This window comes from Mauremys reevesii, linkage group 4 (assembly GCF_016161935.1).
Source record: "Mauremys reevesii isolate NIE-2019 linkage group 4, ASM1616193v1, whole genome shotgun sequence".
Classification (NCBI taxonomy): Eukaryota; Metazoa; Chordata; order Testudines; family Geoemydidae; genus Mauremys; species Mauremys reevesii.
The window spans coordinates 2,030,838-2,048,061 of NC_052626.1; the positions used below are offsets into that span (position 1 = coordinate 2,030,838).

The following is a 17,224-nucleotide window of genomic DNA, read 5'->3' on the forward strand; positions in this document are numbered from 1 at the left end:
ATCCTTGATGATGCATTGGAGGGGTTTTAGCTGGGGACTGTATGTGTGTTTAATTGTTAGTTACATACTCACTTACTAGTTTGCAAAAAATATAAAATATTAGATTAGTAACAACTAATTTGACTGTGTATTAATCTGTGGGACACTGTCCATGAAGTCATTTTATCAATAAATTAGACTGTACTGACACAGCTAGTGCGTATACAGTAGAGTGGCAAAAATAACCCAAAACACTGTATGAAAACATCCAACATTCAAAGTTTTCTTTTTGTTTGTTTTCATTAAATCTTTTAATTGAAATTTGAACTGAACCCACATTCAATGTTTTTAACTGAAAACCCAATTATTTGTAAACCATTTACCAAAATCTTAATACATGAGAAAATAATGCTTTTACTGATTGTTAACTTTTTAAGAAAATTGCAACTCAAAACATTTTTCAATCTTTCTCCCCCCCCAAAAAATGGTCATTTTTTTAATGAAAACCTTCCAGTTCATAAAACTTCAACCAGTTCTAGTATGCAATATAAAGTGTAAGTGTGTGTGTAAATATTTTTGGCATATATTTGTGGCCTAATTTAACAGGTTAGTCACCATTGTAATAGTTGTTTCTTTCCTGAATTACAATGAAGAAAATCTATGTTGTGCATGTATAAGCAGTGACATGAGATTTCACTGGTTCATCACTTGCATTGCACCTGAGGTCTGTTCTGCTTCTGGGGAGAGAGTTGTGTGGTATATGGGTGCTGACACAGTTACTAATGTAGGTCCTGTACACAGAGACTTGATATAAACTCTAAACATAGACACAATAACATTCTTTTGGAGATGTAGAACGGACTGTGGGCCAGGGTAACATAGTGGAAAAGCAAACAGGCAAATTTAATGTGCATATTTCCTAATTCTGACGGGAGTCTGCATACCACTTTTAACATCCTACTAGTGTCATTGCCATGTGGCTTGTTATATTCTACTATATTCAGTTAAATCATTTGTAGCTGAAACATTTTATGATACATTCCACATTGCAAAAAGAACATTCACATTAATGGCAATAGTAATCCAGCTATGTGATATCCCCTTAATATGAATACGACTATTATATTCAGTATAAGGCTTTCACAGCCTCTCTCTCAATATGGGGAACCTTCACTCATAAGAAAATTGTTCTGCTGTCAACTTTATAGAGGATAGACCTCTGTAGCAGAAGGTTGAGTTGCATATAATGGAAACCCTCATTTTCTATCATTTTGCAAGTGTTCTAGTGGGCAAGGGCCTTTCATTGTTCAGCTCCAGTCTGGCTAGACCAGAATGAAGTAAAGCTGTCCCACGGCCTTTCATTACAATAAGCCATTGGTATGCGCCGCGCTACATACATTGTCAGATGGCCTTATCATTTAGTCCAATGTTTGCCAATTTATTTAACAATGTTCTGTTATTCCCAAAATGTCCATTAATTCTGCAACAGAGGCTATGAATGGTGTTAAAAGCCTCTATTCAGGCAGGAACGGGCTTACTCACTCCCTGGTTAATAGATACCCAGTCTTAGTGTAAATTAGATAGTCTGAGTTTGAAACTTAATTAAGAACAATTACAGGAAAAATAAACTCTGCTCCTGCCAGCAGGCACAGTAATCAGACGGGCCCAGCTCATCTGTGGGTGTAAACTGACAGAGCTCTGTTGATGTCAAATAAGTGAGGCTGATTTACAGCAGCTGAGGATCTGGCCCACCATACTTTCAAGGCACCAAGATACCAAACCGCTCTCACACAAAGAGACATGCGGAGGTAGACTTTTGAGGCTAGAAGGGACAATTAGATCATCTAGTCCAAGGTTCATCACAGGCAAGGAACTGAGGCCAATGACCTTTGTTTGACTAAAGTGTATCTTCCAGACAGGCATCCAGTCTTGATGTGAAGACAGCCAGAGATGAAGAATCCACCGCTCCCACTGATAGTTTGTTCCAAAGGTGAATCATCCTCTCTGTTTTTTGCCTTATTTCTAATTTGAATGTGTCTGGTTATAACCTCTATCCATTGGAAGTCACCTCTTGAAATTATTTATGATAAACTAAACCAGCTGAGATCCTTCATTTTCTCCAGCCCTCAGATTATTTTTGTGTCTCTTCTCTGAACCCTCTCCAATTTTGCACCATCCTTTTGGAATTGAGGACAGCAGGGCTGGGTGCATAGTAATCAGGTCTCATTCTCATCAACGCAATAAACAGAGGTAAAAATCACCTGTCTGCTCCCACTCATGACACCCTTGTTCCTACACCCAACGATCGCATTAGCCCTTTTTGCCACATCATTGCACTGGGAGCTCCTGTTCAGCTGCTTGTCCACTGTGACCCTAAAGCCTTGGTGCTTAAACCCTAAGGGAAGTGTTAAAAATTGAACCTGACCATTAGTGGGGAGACACCTCACCTGAAAGTGGATTGGCAGCTTTAGCATGGAGTTACCACAAAGGAAAGGGAGACTGTGAAAAAGGATCCACCATAGATCAAAGAAAAAGTGTATGAGGAAAAGCCTAAAGAAAAGTGCACACACAACGCACAAAGAGGTGTGGTGTTTTCTGGAGAGACCTAAGTTCATTAATTGGAAGTAGAGGCAGACAAGAGGGACAAAGACCCAACCTTGGCTAGGGTGGGTGGCACTGGTCTAAACCTCAGGCCTGCTGGGAGGTGCCCTTGGTGCAGCGCAGCGGAGGGTAGCCTAGTACTGTCAGCCTCTCCGTGCAGCATCCGAACGTCTGGGATGCAGCAGTGAGGTGCCTCCGCCGCAGGGCCTGTCTGCTCATGGTGCATTGCAGAGCAAGGCAAGGTTCCGAGAGTTGAAGGCTCTAGTGATATTTTGTGAGTCTTGTGATATCAGGTGGCTTTATCCAGCTTCCCCTGTTGTCTGTGAGAAATCCCATGAACGTTTGCCCCTACTCAAAATGACCACCGTTCCCCACCGCTGTCTATAGCAGGAGTTCTCAACCTCTCTCTTTCTGAGCCTCTCCTCCCCCCAAAAATGCTATAAAACTCCAGGGCTGGGGTGGTGGGGGTCAGGGCTCCTGGTTTCAGCCATCAGGTTCATGGGGGTGAGGGGTCCGCAAGGCTTCAGCCATGGGGGGAGGCTTGGGACTCCAGACTTCAGCCACCGAGCAGGGGGTCCCAGGGCTTCCGCCCCACAGGGTTCCGGGGCTGGGGGCAGGGAGCCAGGGCTCCAGCCCCACAGCTCCAGTCCCAGCTTTAGCCCTGTGGGGAGTGCTGGGGCTCAGGGCTTCTGCCCCACAGGTAACACTGAGGCTCGGGGCTCCCCACAGCTCTGCTTCTGGTTTCAGCCCTGCAGGGGCTGCCAGACTTCAGCCCCATGGCTCTGCTCTCAGCTCCAAACCTTGAAATATAAACAAGCACCTTTTTCTAAACACTTAAACTGAAATCAACTTTGTAATTGTAATGTTATAAAAAAATTCCAATCCTAGGCAAAATTTACTCATTTAAAAAAAAAAGATGATGTTGCAACCTGAACATTTATCCAAATTATGAGCTCAACTGTAAAAAGTATTTAAAAATCATAAAATGTTAATAACAAATATTAATAAAAATACAAAAGAGACAGAATAACTAAATTATTCTGTACCAAAAAAACCTTTAAAAACTGTTAAAACTATGCTTGTTAAAACCAGGAAATACAGAGCCAAAAATTAGTAAACCAAAATTAGTAATATTAGGCCGAGTTAGTAGACAAAACAATGAGGGGATGAGCTATAGCACCCAGCTCTCCCCTTTTGGGGTCTTTAAAAAAATACAACAAAAAAAAAGAGAAAAAACAAAAGCTATTGGAACGAGCTTCACCGTCCTGGCTCCACCCCGACCTTTTCTTGGGACCCCGGGTCTTCATCATCATGTTCCTAAAAGGTGTCCTGACCAGAACAGTCAGAGAGAGGGACCTCGTTAGCACTGCCGCCCATCCCGGCTCCAGCTGCATCCTAAATACCACCTGGGATGAGAGTTGTTATAATCTTTAATACTAGCTAAGAGACTGTCAAACTAGGGCACTTTTACCTCTAAAAATTAAACTTCAACAACAGCATCCACCACGTCTCCAGCCCATCCCAACCAGCGTCTCGTCTTTTCCCCAAAGGACAGTTATTGCCATCTAAGAGACTGGCAAACAACAGGGGATTGTCTTTTTTAAAAAAGTCTACAGGGAAAGGAAATAAGAAATGCTGTTAAAAGAAAAGCCTCATTTAACACTTTACATTTCAGATGCTTTCACTGTTGTTTCTTCTCTGCATCTTTAATACAAGATGGAAAACAAATGAATAGGGAGTTTGCCATGTTGCTAAGCAGGCTGAAGTCTCTGTACACCAAGCCCCGGATGTGGTTTAACATCATTTAATGTCAGACAGCGACTGGGTTATGTTAACACTTTTAGCCCATTGATTCCATCTAAATTAATACACCAGTGCCCACATATTTTGAGCAGCGTCTGTTCTTGGGAGGTAGCAATTCCTTAGCTGTGCCGTCTATTGATTTTTTCCGTATTATTATGTTATGGAATTGTTCTCCTGTTCGATTCTAACCACTTGACTTGTTTGTTGAATTGATTTGGGTTCCAGCCCTGCTCTTAGTTCAGTGATTGACTCCACTGGAGCACATGGGCCCTCTGTAAGGATTTGTCAGTTACAGCTAAAGCCAGCTAAGCAGGCGTCATTTCTTCCAGAGTTGTTTTATCCTCACTTATTCACCTTATTAATGATGAATAATTAAACAGAAGTAATAGAAACCACTGTTTGTTTAAGAAACAAATCCTGCATCATTGCATTTCCTGAGCTCCAGTCCCTGGCTAAACCCAAGCGTCTTTGTACACGACTTTGCAGAGCAGCTTTTTGTTTCTTTGGTTGCTCTGCAAATGGCGCTTGTCTCTCCTAAATAGAAACAGCGGTTACAAGCTAGGGCTGGACCAGGCTTTCAGCACGCGGCACGTAGCACAGGTACGTGGGGTGGCAGGGATGCACCTCCAGAGGCAACACAGATTTCTGCCTTCCCTTGCCCACTGTGCCTAGAGACAGCACGGGACCGCGTGGGCTGAGACCCTTCACTCAGAACAACTCACACCTGAGCCCCCTGAGCACAGAGACTGCGCTTGTTGCTGGTCTTTGTCTTGTGCCAAGGTGGCGGCAGGGGCAGTACCCCCTGAGCAGACAGCCCAGACCGATCTGTGTGAGACCTGGCCAGGAAAAATCAGTGAGTAAAACAAACCCAGCCAAAGTCCCTTCCCCGCACTGAAATAATGGGAGAGGTGGAATGGCGGACAAGGTTAACCCTAAATCATAATGTAAATGCCTAGAGGAAATAGACAACGAGCCAAAGGATAACTACAAGTTCATGTGATTGAAGCTAATAACCTAAAGCTGGCACAATCTAGATTCAGGCCAGGACATGGGTTGGAAACAGCTTTAATGGTGCTGATGGATGATGTCCTGCTGTGAGTGGTTCGAGGGCAGACATCCATTCTCATCCTCCTCACCCTCTGCGGCACTGGACGCTGCTGACTATGAGATCCTGCTGTCTTGCCTGAGAGAGGTGGCAGGGATCCAGGAGAATGTGCTAAAGTGCTTGGAATCCTTGCTGGAGGGATGCTCCCAAAAAGCAGTGATGGGAAACTGCACCTCCGCCACTAGATCCCTTGCTTTTCGAATCCCAGAAGGATCAGTTCTCTTTCAGGTCCTATCAACAACTGAATGCAACCACTAGGTAAACTGGCCAGAGGACACAGACCCCAGTGCCAGCAATACCCTGTAACACTTTAAAAATTCCCATCTCTTATCACTTCATCTGTTTGTGGGCAGATGTAACAGTGTCTTTGTTCTTTGTTCACACATATTACTGTCAAAAATCAAAAGTAATGTTCTATCCCAGGCTAACAAACAGGCCTATATACATAGGCGGCAGGTTTGTATAATTTTTGGTGAGGCCCAAAATGGTGGTGCCCCCCCGCTCCCGCCCTGTAAGCCGATATAAAATGAAGCTACAACGCGTCAGTGCCACAAGATTACAAGGGTCAATTAAAAGTGGAAAGTCAGAAGCAGCACTTGCCTGCTTCAATATACAGTATTATATTTTGTTCCACCTGTTGTGATGAAGTGGGAATGTTCTTAATATTTTCCCTGAATATTGTGTGGGTGCCTCAGTTTCCCCTGCAAGATGCCAACTGAATGTGTTGGGGACAAAGAGATCAGGTGGCCTCCTTGTCCGGAAGACAGACAGAGGCCAGAGGAGGGAGTGTCAGTTTGGAGCTGGCTGGGGAAATGGGGAGAGACCCAGAACTTGGTTCTGGGCTCCCCACCCCCCAAGATGGACCTGACAGAGGGGTTCTGTTTTCTGTACCAACAAGCTCTGTTTTAAACTGTGTTCCCATCATCTAATAAACCTTCTGTTTTACTGTCTGGCTGAGAGTCACATCTGACTGCAGAGTTGGGGTGCAGGGACCTCTGGTTGCCCCAGGACCCCGCCTGGGCAGACTCGCTGCGGAAAGTGCATGATGTGGAAGGGGATGCTGAATGCGCCGAGGTCAGACCCAGGAAGGTCTAAGCCTCTTGTCCTGGAGACAGTATGCTCCGAGAGAGGAGGCTCCCCCAGAGTCCTGACTGGCTTTGTATGGAGTTGTTCCAAAGCATCACAGCATCCCCTTCCACACCGTGCACTTCCCAGAAGTCAGCACAGGCACTGACACTCCCTCCTCTGGCCTTTGTCTCTTTTCCAGGCATTAGGAGGGCACCTGATCTCTTTGTTCTCCAACACCTTCAGTTGGCAGCTTGCAGGACAGTGGCCCAGGCCATCAGTTACCAGGAGACAGGGTTTCAGCCATTCTCTGTGCAGACAGCTCACACTGTCCCTCTAGGGCTCTACAACAGTCACACCCCCTTATCCCACCATCTAGATCCTTGAGAAATGCAGAGAGGAAACTGAGGCACCCACACAGTATTCAGAGAAAACATTAAGAACATTCCCACTTTGTAACACCTGTATACGACCAGTTATATACTTTAAAGGGGTGTAAAATAGTCAAGTATCATGCTAAACAAAATGATACTCCAAACTGACCACCAAATTTAAGTTGCACGTTTTTCCCCTCAGGTGAGGGTTCTGGGGTTGGGCTGGGGATGAGGGGTTCACAGTGCAGGAGGGTGCTCAGGGTTGGGGTGCTGGGGGCACAGGGCTGGGGATAAGGAACTTGGGATGCAGACAGGCTGCCCCAGGGCTAGGGCCAGAGAGGACTCCCCCCCCATTACTGGCAGCAGCAAGCTCCAGGGGAGGGACCCCTCCTCCCCCGCCCTGCAGCACACTCACTCTGCACCACAGTCACTGCACATGCTCCTAGGGACTCCCTCAGGTCCAGAAAGCCCACTCGCCTCCCCTATGGTGGGTACCAGGTGTCACGGAGTCCCCGGGCGATGCTCTGGAACTGCTCCCCACAAAGCCAGTCAGGACTTTGGGGACCCTCCTCTCCCTTGGCACAGCCTGTCCCCAGGGCAAGAAGCTCCCACGGCTTCACCTCCTGGGTCTCTCCTTGGAGCATTCAGCATCCTCTGCCCCTCCGTGCGCTTCCCACAGCGAGTCCCCCCGGCGGGGTCCTGGGGGGGGGCCACAGGGTCCTGCCCCCCCACTGCGCAGTCAGACGTGACTCTCAGCCAGCCAGTAACACAGAGGTTTATTCGATGACAGGAACACAGTCTGAATCAGAGCTTGTAGGTACAGAGAACAGGACCCCTCAGCTGGGTCCATTCTGGGGGCAATGAGCCAGACCCCCTTGTCTGCACTTCATGCCTGTTCCCCAGCCAGCTCCAGACTCCCAAACCCCCTTCAGCCCCCACTCCTCTCTGCTCAGTTCCTTTCCCAGGGCCAGGAGGTCACCTGATCTCTTTGTCTCCAAAACCTTCAGCTGGCACCTTTGCAGGGGAGGGGCCCAGGCCATCAGTTGCCTGGAGACAGGGTGTCGGCCATTCTCTGTGCAGACACCATCACACTGGCCCTGTAGGGCTTTACAACAATCACACCCCCATATCCCACCATCTAGAGCCTTAAGAAATGCATTGGGGAAACTGAGGCACACAGACAGTATTCAGAGAAAACACCTGTATACGACCAGTTACATGCTTTGAAGGGTGTAAAATAATCAAATATTGTGCTAAATACAATGATACTCCAAACTGACCACCAAATTTAAGTTGCACGTTTTTCCCCTCAGGTGAGGGTTCTGGGGTGGGGCTGGGGATGAGGGGTTCACAGTGCAGGAGCGTGCTTGGTGCTGGGGGTGCAGGCTTTGGGGTGGGGCAGGGCTGAGGATGAGGAACTTGGGGTGCAGACAGGCTGCCCCAGGGCTAGGGCCAGAGAGGACTCCCCCCCCATTGCGTTACCGGCAGCAGCAAGCTCCAGGGGAGGGACCCCTCCTCTCCCGCCCTGCCCCCCCCAGCACACTCACTCTGCACCACAGTCACTGCACATGCTCCTAGGGCCCCTCTCAGGTCCAGAAAGCCCACTCGCCTCCCCTATGGTGGGTACTGGGGGGGGGGGGTTGCCATCACAGATGGCCTTCCATGTTGCTGCCCCTCACCATAACTTCACTGTGGATGGGGGATGGGGCTGCCCCTTGCCCAGCGTTGGGCAGGAGTGGGGGCTGGGGGGGAATCATAGGGTCAAACACTCACGGAAGCCCCAGCAGCTGCTAAGGTGAGTGATGTCCGTCTCCTGGCCGGAAGTCCCCTTCGCATCTCCTCCAGGTGGGGGTGGGGTGGGGGGAGGGGAGGGCTGCCGAGCACGGCACGGCCCCCTCCACTCCCCTCCCCCTCCTGAGGTGCTGCAGCACCAGCAGCTCGCACTGCTGTTATGCTGTAGCCCTTAGGCGGCGGCAGCAGCAGCAGCAAGGGAGAGAGATGCGCGCTGCGCGCTCTTTACGTTCAGGCAGGGAAGCTCCGGGCGGGAGGGGGAAGCGCCCGCCCGGGCGGGGGGTGGGGGGGGAGGGGCGCTCCAAGCAGGGGAGAAACCTAGCTCCAAATATTGGTGGAGCAGAGCCCCTGAGTGTAAATATTCCTGGGGCTTTAGCCCCAGGAGCCCATATAAGTTGGTGCCCATGCCTGTATACTAAGAGACCGGAGCAAGACAGCGCTGATAGTAGTAGGCAGAGGAAAGTGTTTTGAAGAGTTTGCAGCTGCGCACTGCCTTGATTGAAGGTTCACACCCACAGTTGATCAATTTGGGATTTAATCTAGGAATATTCTTGGATTCCTTGTTGATGTTGAGCTCTCACATAGCAGCATCTTTAAGTACTCCTTTCTCTCAGGGGCGGCTCCAGGCCCCAGCACGCCAAGCGCGTGCTTGGGGCGGCATGCTGCGGGGGGGCGCTCTGCCGGTCACCGGGAGGCTCCGGTGGTCCACCAAAGCCGCGGGACCAGCGGACCCTCCACAGGCACGCCTGCGGGAGGTCCACCGGAGCCGCCTGCCGCCCTCCCGGCAACCGGCAGAACGCCCCCCCACGGCATGCCGCTCTGCTTGGGGCGGCGAAATGTCTAGAGCCGCCCCTGCTTTCTATAATCCTCAGTAGGCTAGGAGAATCCAACCTGACCTGGCCTCAATTATTCACACCTTCCTCACTTCTTGTGTAGACTACAGCAGTGTTATATGCCTGGTCATGAAGCCTGCAATGCTTGGGAAACTCCAGCACATTACCAAGAACCCATCACACCTGGCCTCCACTCTATGCTGGCTTCCCATAGATTTCTTGTTCCTTGTCTTCATAGTACTCGGCTGGGGCCCAGGGTATCTGAAAGTTCAATTAAAGCTTTGGGATAAGGACAGTGGCCATTAACTCTGCTCCTCGGGCACAATGGAACTTTGTGCCACAAGAGTAAAGATTGTGTGGGAGACAGAAACGAGTTCAAAAAGTGAAAACAAAACCCTACCAAAACAAAACACTCCGCTGCACACACAATTGTCCCTGTTAGGAAAGGAGGAGAGAGCTCAAATCTCATGTGACAGATGTTAGTAATGTCACTTAATTCCTGCCTGGAAGGTGTTTGGATACCCTGGTGAGGAGAATGGTAAAAGAACCTACATAGAACAGAATGAAAAAGATTCTCTAAACATACTGGGTAACCAATATTTTAACGTGGTGAATTGTATTGCCATCTCACTATGCTAATCTTTATTAGATAACATGTAAAATAGAGTCCAGAAGCTCCTTCGTACAACTTTCTTAGTGCTAAAGACGGTTAAATGCTTATGTCAGATCAGTATCCTTCAGGGGTTTTATTCCGTTTTAATTGATGAACTAGACAGGTATCAAAAAAGGGACTTACAATACACTTTAATAGGATCACTTCTGACGTCAGCTGGCTGGTTTGAAACAGAGTGAAGAATCTAGGCACATCAGCCAATGTAAATGATATCCATAAGTTTAAAAAAAAAAAAATCTCTGAGCATGTTCAGTAAAACTCTCCTGGCATGCTGAAAGGTAAACCAAGTGGAGGGTATTCCTTCCCCTCTTCCTCTTCTGCACAGAAGAAAAGACGTGAAGGCAAATGCCTGCTCAAAGCCAAGTTGAGGTGCTAAAATCCAAGGGCTGCACTCTGCACCCATACACTGAGTAGTGCTTCACTCCGTGAGCGAAGTCAGTAGGACAGCTCACAGACTGAGGCATTGCTCAGTGTCAGGAAGGGTGGTAGAAGTAGGGCTACTGTCTAAATATTTTGCCATCTGAAAGACCCATCTACCAAGAATTCTGGGCCAGATTCTGATCTCATTTACACCATTGAAATCTGGAAAAACTCCACTGAAGTCAGTGGTGCGGCTTCAGATACAAATTGGTATATCTGAGAACAGAACCTGGCTCTGAATTTCTGTTAGAATCCCTGCTGACAATCAAGGTAAGATGGGTGGACTATGCCCAGAGACCCCCTGCTGGAGGCCTCATGGTCCTGCCACACCCATCCTAGGAAAGAAGCAATAGAGAGGTCCTCCAAGCGGCCTAGAGTGGCTGCAGGAGAAGCAGCCAATGAGCGAGGCTGCAGGGAGCAGCCAATCAGGGCCCAACAGGCCCATATAAAAGGAGCTGCAGGGGCACAATGAGAGCAGACTGCTAGCAGGGAGTGGGGGAGTAGGAAGTGGTCCTGGGTAGCGGCAAGGGCCAAGGCAGGTAGTTACTGGTGGAGATTAGGGGAGTGAGGGAATAGCTGCTGGGGCTCCACTAAGATGGGCTGTGGGGAAGTGGCCCAGGGAAACATAGATCAGCAATTACTAGAGGGATGCTGTACAAGGCTGCTATACATATTTACTCCCTGGGTTTGGGATCAGGTTGCTTCTCCCCACCCCCCCAAGTGGCTACGCCCTAAGGAAGAGAATTAGAAGTGTGGCACCCCAGGGAAGGGGGCTGCACTAGACTCACTCAGCAGGGAGCTGTGGTCAGCAAACGGAGTCCAAGAGCACAAAGGACAGGTGCTAACTTCCCAATATGCTGGGGGGTGCTCAACCCCTGGCTTTGCCCCAGGTCCCCACCCTCACCCTGCCTTTTCCTGCCCCATTCCACCCCCTCCCTAGGCGTAACATGTCCTCGCTCCTCCCTCCTGCATGCCGCGAAACAGCTGATTGCGGCAGGTGAAGTGTGCTGATAGGTGAGGCCCATGGGTGAGAGGTGCTGGGGGAGTGAGGGGGGGGCTGATGGAGCACCCACAAAGCCGGTGCCTCTGGCAGGAAGCCTGGGGTCACTGAGGACTCAAGGAGAGGCAAGGAGTCCTCAGGGAAGAAGCCCTCAGGGTGCTGCTCAATTCCAGAGTAGGAGCCTTGCAACCTAGCTGGACCAAGAGAGAGTACCGTGATGGGCCCTGTTGGGTTAGTTGGAGACTGAGCCCAGGGAGGGCTGCAGGATGTTGAGGACACTTTGGATTATGAAGCCAAGAAGGGGTTTGTCTCTTTCTCACATGGACAGAGTGTGACTTGGCTGGAGGGCTGTGTGATGGGTTGGATCACAGAACCCCACCCACCCCCAGAAGCTGCTACCTGATGTGACCAGACTAGCTCAGTGGTTTGAGCATTGGCCTGCTAAATCCAGGGTTGTGAGTTCAATCCTTGAGGGGGCCACTTAGGAATCTGGGGCAAAATTAGTACTTGGTCCTGCTAGTGAAGACAGGGGGCTGGACTGGATGACCTTTTGGGGTCCCTTCCAGTTCTATGAGATAGGTATATCTCCATATATTATTATTACTTCTTCCCCTGCCAGCTCAGGACCCCAGCACCCTGTCTTCCTGAGCCAGACACTCCCATCTGCTCCAACAAAGACCCAGGGTCCGAATTACTTGCCCCAAAGCTGCAGGTTTACCTGAAAACAGCTCACAGAAGTGTGCTTGTCCTTAACATTCAGATTCCCAACTCCCAGTGGGGTCTAAACCCAAATAAATCCATTTTACCCTCTATAGAGCTTTTACAGGGTAAACTCATAAATTGTTCGCCCTCTATAACACTGAGAGAGAGATATGCCCAGTTGTTTGCTCGCCCTGGTATTAACACACACTCTGAGTTAACTAATAAGTAAAAAGTGATTTTATTAAATACAGACAGTAGGATTTAAGTGGTTCCAAGTAGTAACAGACAGAACAAAGTAAGTCACGAAGCAAAATAAAATAAAATGCACAAATCTATGTCTAATCAAACTAGATACAGATAGGATCCTCACCAGTTCCAGAATGCTCCCTTTTACAGGCTAATCTCCTTTTAGCCTGGGTCCAGCAATCACTCACACCCCTTGCAGTCACTGCTCTTTGTTCCAGTTTCTTTCAAGTATCCCGGGAGATGGAGAGGCTCTCTTGTTAGCTAGCTGAAGACAAAATGGAAGGGTCTCCCCGGGCTTTAAATTGACTTTCTCTTGTGGGTGGAGACCCCCTCCTCACTCCTATGCAAAGTCCAGCTCCAAGATGGAGTTCTGGAGTCACCTGGGCAAGTCACATGTCCATGTATGACTCACAGTTTTTACAGGTAGCACCCATTGTTTACATGCTACCTTGAAGGTCCTGGAGTAGACTTCTTATGTGGATTGGAGCATTCCAAGATCCATTGTCCTTTGAGTATTTCTTGATTAGGTACTTAACTTCAACTTTCCTTTCTCTAGGAACTGACCAAATGCTCTACTAAGTTTATTTAGAAATCAAGCCAGTACACAACCAACATTCATAACTTCAAATACAAAAATGACACACGCATACAAATAGAATTAATACATTCAGTAGATCATAACCTTTGAGATATGTTACATGGCATATGTAGCATAAAACACATTCTAAGCATATTTCCATAAAGCCTTATGGGAAGTACCGTCACAGGCTGATTCACCAAAATCCCGCCTGACAAGCGCAGCGGCTGACAGGGGATACTGTGAGTGGAGGAAACTCAGAAAAAACTGCAGGCATGCACACACTCAGCCAGGGGGCACTTGTTATACAACCACAGCAAACTTGAATGCTAACAAATGTATTTAGTGGTGAATATATTAAGAGACTGGGGGTATCTGTTTGTCATTGTGAGTTTGTAGAGAAAGGCCTGTGCAACTCCCAAGTGCACAGAAAGGACTATGCTAGATCCTCATCGAGTGAAGTAATTTTGTTTGTGTTTATTTTTTGTGTCACGTTTCGAAAGCCTGTTAATATACTGGAAAAATGCAAACAGTTTTTTTTTTCCTTGTGAAAAGCAAAGGCTAAATTTTAGAATAAAAATGCTTCAGACATAATAAGTTAACAAAAATACTCTTAATCAAATATGTCAACAACGAGACCGAATGTCATCCACACTGCTTACTTTGTGATGCTACTGACCGATGTCGGCCATGGCAGGGATATAACACCATGTTCCCCTTGAGGGCTTTCATGGGATTGTCCTGCATCAACAGAAACAAGCAGCTCTCAGATTAATACCTTTAAATGACACCCAGCTCTGGTAATAGTGCAGCATGTCATTAGTCAGGGCCATCCTGAGGATTTATGGAGCTCTATGCAGTATTGTTAAACTGGTGCCCCTATGCCCGACGGAAGCCTGGGCTCGCATGTGTATTTTAGATAAGGGTGGTCTTCAGACTTTTAAAAAAAAAATAAATCTTTCAAAAGATCCAAACATTTAAGGCTAAAGATGAATACTCAGATTGTGTATCTAAAAAGCTATGTAAGGATTTTTTTAGAGATGTGATTTTTATAATCTTCATCAACACACTAATGAAATATTTTAAAGCAAATTTTAAACTAAGGTCCTGTAGACTGACCTGTTCGGAGTAACTATGACAGTGATCACAACTGGTTTTGTCAGTAAATTCAGAAACTGACAGTATATACCTGGGGGTTGGCACATGCCTGTGAAATGGCTTCATTACCACTTGAATGGCTCTTTAACAGTTTCAGCATTGTGCTAATAGGGTTGACAGGCTGGAGGCTTTTTCACTTTTCAGTTACTAGATCCCCTCTGGAGGAAAACTCACCAGGCTGCAGCCACCAGCTGTGGGAGCCTGCAGGAAGGGTCAGAACAGGGAGAGGAAGAGGTGGAAGGATGGACACTAAGACCCAGGGGTGCCCCAAATTTCGGGGTGCATTACGCAGCCATGTATGCGGCGTTTCCCTAAGGACAGCCCTGCATTAGTGCTTGCTTGTTTCATAGAAGGTAAAAAAAACCAAGAATGTGCTTGAATCCCAGCCCCTGGAATTGGTGAGAGTCAAGGCCCAGCTGTGTGACAGCTCCTCCTTGTTCCTTTCAGCCAACGGCTAGGAGGAAGCAGCGATAAGCCAACGCTGTATCCCATAGCTTCTGGCACATCTCCTTATAGGTAGTCACTCTACTCCCCCACAACTGCATGGTCAAACAGTCCGCTTTGTGTTCCAGGCTCTAGAAGGACCTCTGTGCAACCTGGGGCATGAAAACTGAGGTGAGCAGATGGTGGAAGATCCTTAGCAGCTGGCAAAATCAGTATAGAGGGGTGGGATCCCCTTGCAGACACTTCTACAGACACCGGACATGAGGCTAGAAAATTCTCCCTGTTTGGGCTCCATGCAACCACAGGTTTTATAATATGTGCTTCCTGGTGTTGCAAGGACATGTGCTTAGCACCTGATTTAATCTGAATTTGGAAGTTTATCTTTATAGGAAGAGGGAGTTCTTCTTCACCATCATGTTTCTTGCTCAAATATTCTCCCATCCAAGAGTCTTTTGAGGTCAGTGAGAATCTTCCCATTGATCTCAATGTGCTAGAGATCAGGGCCTTGGGCAAACTGGAAGGAAGCTTTCTGAGAAGCCAGCTGTGACAAGGTGCTAACCAGGAACTGCTGAGCCAGCCCTCTGTGACCCAGCTCCAATTAAGGGAGGTAAATTGGAGCTGGCTAGAGAAACTTGTGCCTGATTGACAAAGGGGAAATGGCTGCCAGCCCAATTAGCCTGGGGCTACATACAGGCCCAGAGGACGGAAGCAGAGGAGAAGCCAGAGAGGGGAAGGAGAGGGGTAGCCCTTCCTTTGTGGGTGCAGAGGCTAAGGAGTCATCAAGGCTGAAAACTCCAAGCTGTACAGGGTGAGAAGGTGGTGGGATTGCACCCTGTAAATAAACTGCACCGGTGAGTGCTGAACCTGAGGGTCTCTGAGTGGTTTTTGGAGCAGAGCAGAGGCAGGATCTAGGGGGGCCCTGTTACACCAGCTGACAACTTCTATACATGTTTCAGCTTCCTGACCAGCTCAGCCCTTGGATAAGTAGGGTTTTGGTGCCTCGTTGTTTTCATACCTACCTCCACTATCTGTGTATCCTGGAGGACTCTTCATTGTCATCAAGAGTTAGGCAAGAGGGGGCCCTGACTCAACTAGATGCAATTGATCTAAAATATAGAACTTACAACAGTATGGCGAGGCTGAACGGTGACTGCACAATACCGTTGACTTGAAGTGGTGGACTAAGTGTAACTGAATGTGGTTTGTTTCATGGAAAGCTGAGAGATTTAGTACTTCCAATCAATAGGCATGTTATAATAATCAGTTGCATATCCTGATCAATAATTATAAGAACATAATCTGCTTACAACTGAATGACAGACACAGGGATGAAGTTAAGTGGCAACTTGAAGAAACTTTATTAACATTGCACCGGGGAGCGGTGTTGGTCATGCCTTCCCTGCCTTACCAGCTGTTTAACTGGGCCCAGTGCGGGGTCACAGGCCTCCCACCGTATAACCGATACCTCTGGCAAGACCCTCCTCAGCCTGGCACCAGGACTCAGCTCACTGCTGACTCCTCTCGCCCTGTCCCTGCCAGGGGGGTAAAAGACACTCAGGGGACCTCAGTCTGCCAAGGTCCAGGTCTCCCCTTCCCCTTATGGCAAAGGCCCCCCAGGCATATCCCAGGCCCCATTCCCCTCTGGGAGCTGGCCCTGGGAGCCTCTATCTGAATGGGACACTGGCCACAAGTGGTGACGAACTCAACGTTCCCTTGTTACTCCAAACGTTTGCCTTCCTATTCTTCCCCCTCCGGACCGGAGCTGGGCCTCCACCATGCTGCCAGGAAGGCGAAAACCCTCCAGTCCCTGCCAGTTTATCCCAGCAGAAAATATCCCTTCCTGATCCCCAGCCCGGCACTGGGTCAGCCACCCCAAATCCTGCAAACACAGGTTGGTACCTCCCAGCCGCGGGGCGGTGGAGGGGAGCAGTATGGCAAGATGGCGCCCGGGCACCTGGGAAGGCTTTACATTCCGGAGGGTGGGGGGCATGAGAGCCAATCAGCTCCCCTCATAGCCCACTCCAGCAGGCTGGCCAATGAGTGGCAGAGAAACCCTGGTTAGTACAGCTTGAGGCACAAGGAGGGACTCGGCTCCAGCATGTCCCAGGAGCTAGCGCACCCCCAACCAGCACCCCCTTAGCTGAGATTGGAAGGGAAATGCATTTCATTCCTCCAGGAGAAGACCTGTTCTACCCAGCTGAACACAGACTAGCTCTAGGGGAAGAGAGATCAGCAGGCAAACACACCTCCTAGGATTTTAAACTGTATTTCTAACCAAAAAGGGCATTTTACTATCATTGACAAAATGTTTATAATTGAAATACTAATCAGTGCCTGTACTCACATTGTGAGTACAGATAATGTCTCCTTTCCCCTCATTGGTGTTCTACTTACCTTATGACTTGCACCAGTAACCTTAAATGCTGCTAAGAATTTTGCATAGAGATTGCAGA

At 48.3% G+C, this 17,224-nt stretch overlaps 1 long non-coding RNA gene across 1 annotated transcript in view; it reads left to right on the plus strand.

The window, feature by feature from the left end:
- The window catches only part of LOC120405137, a 30,917-nt gene extending 28,820 nt beyond the window's left edge, over positions 1-2,097 (plus strand). The window contains exon 3 of the long non-coding RNA XR_005598402.1: positions 1,895-2,097. This is a non-coding gene — a long non-coding RNA (uncharacterized LOC120405137). The remainder of the gene's footprint in view (positions 1-1,894) is intronic.
- The last annotated feature ends 15,127 nt before the right edge of the window (positions 2,098-17,224 follow it).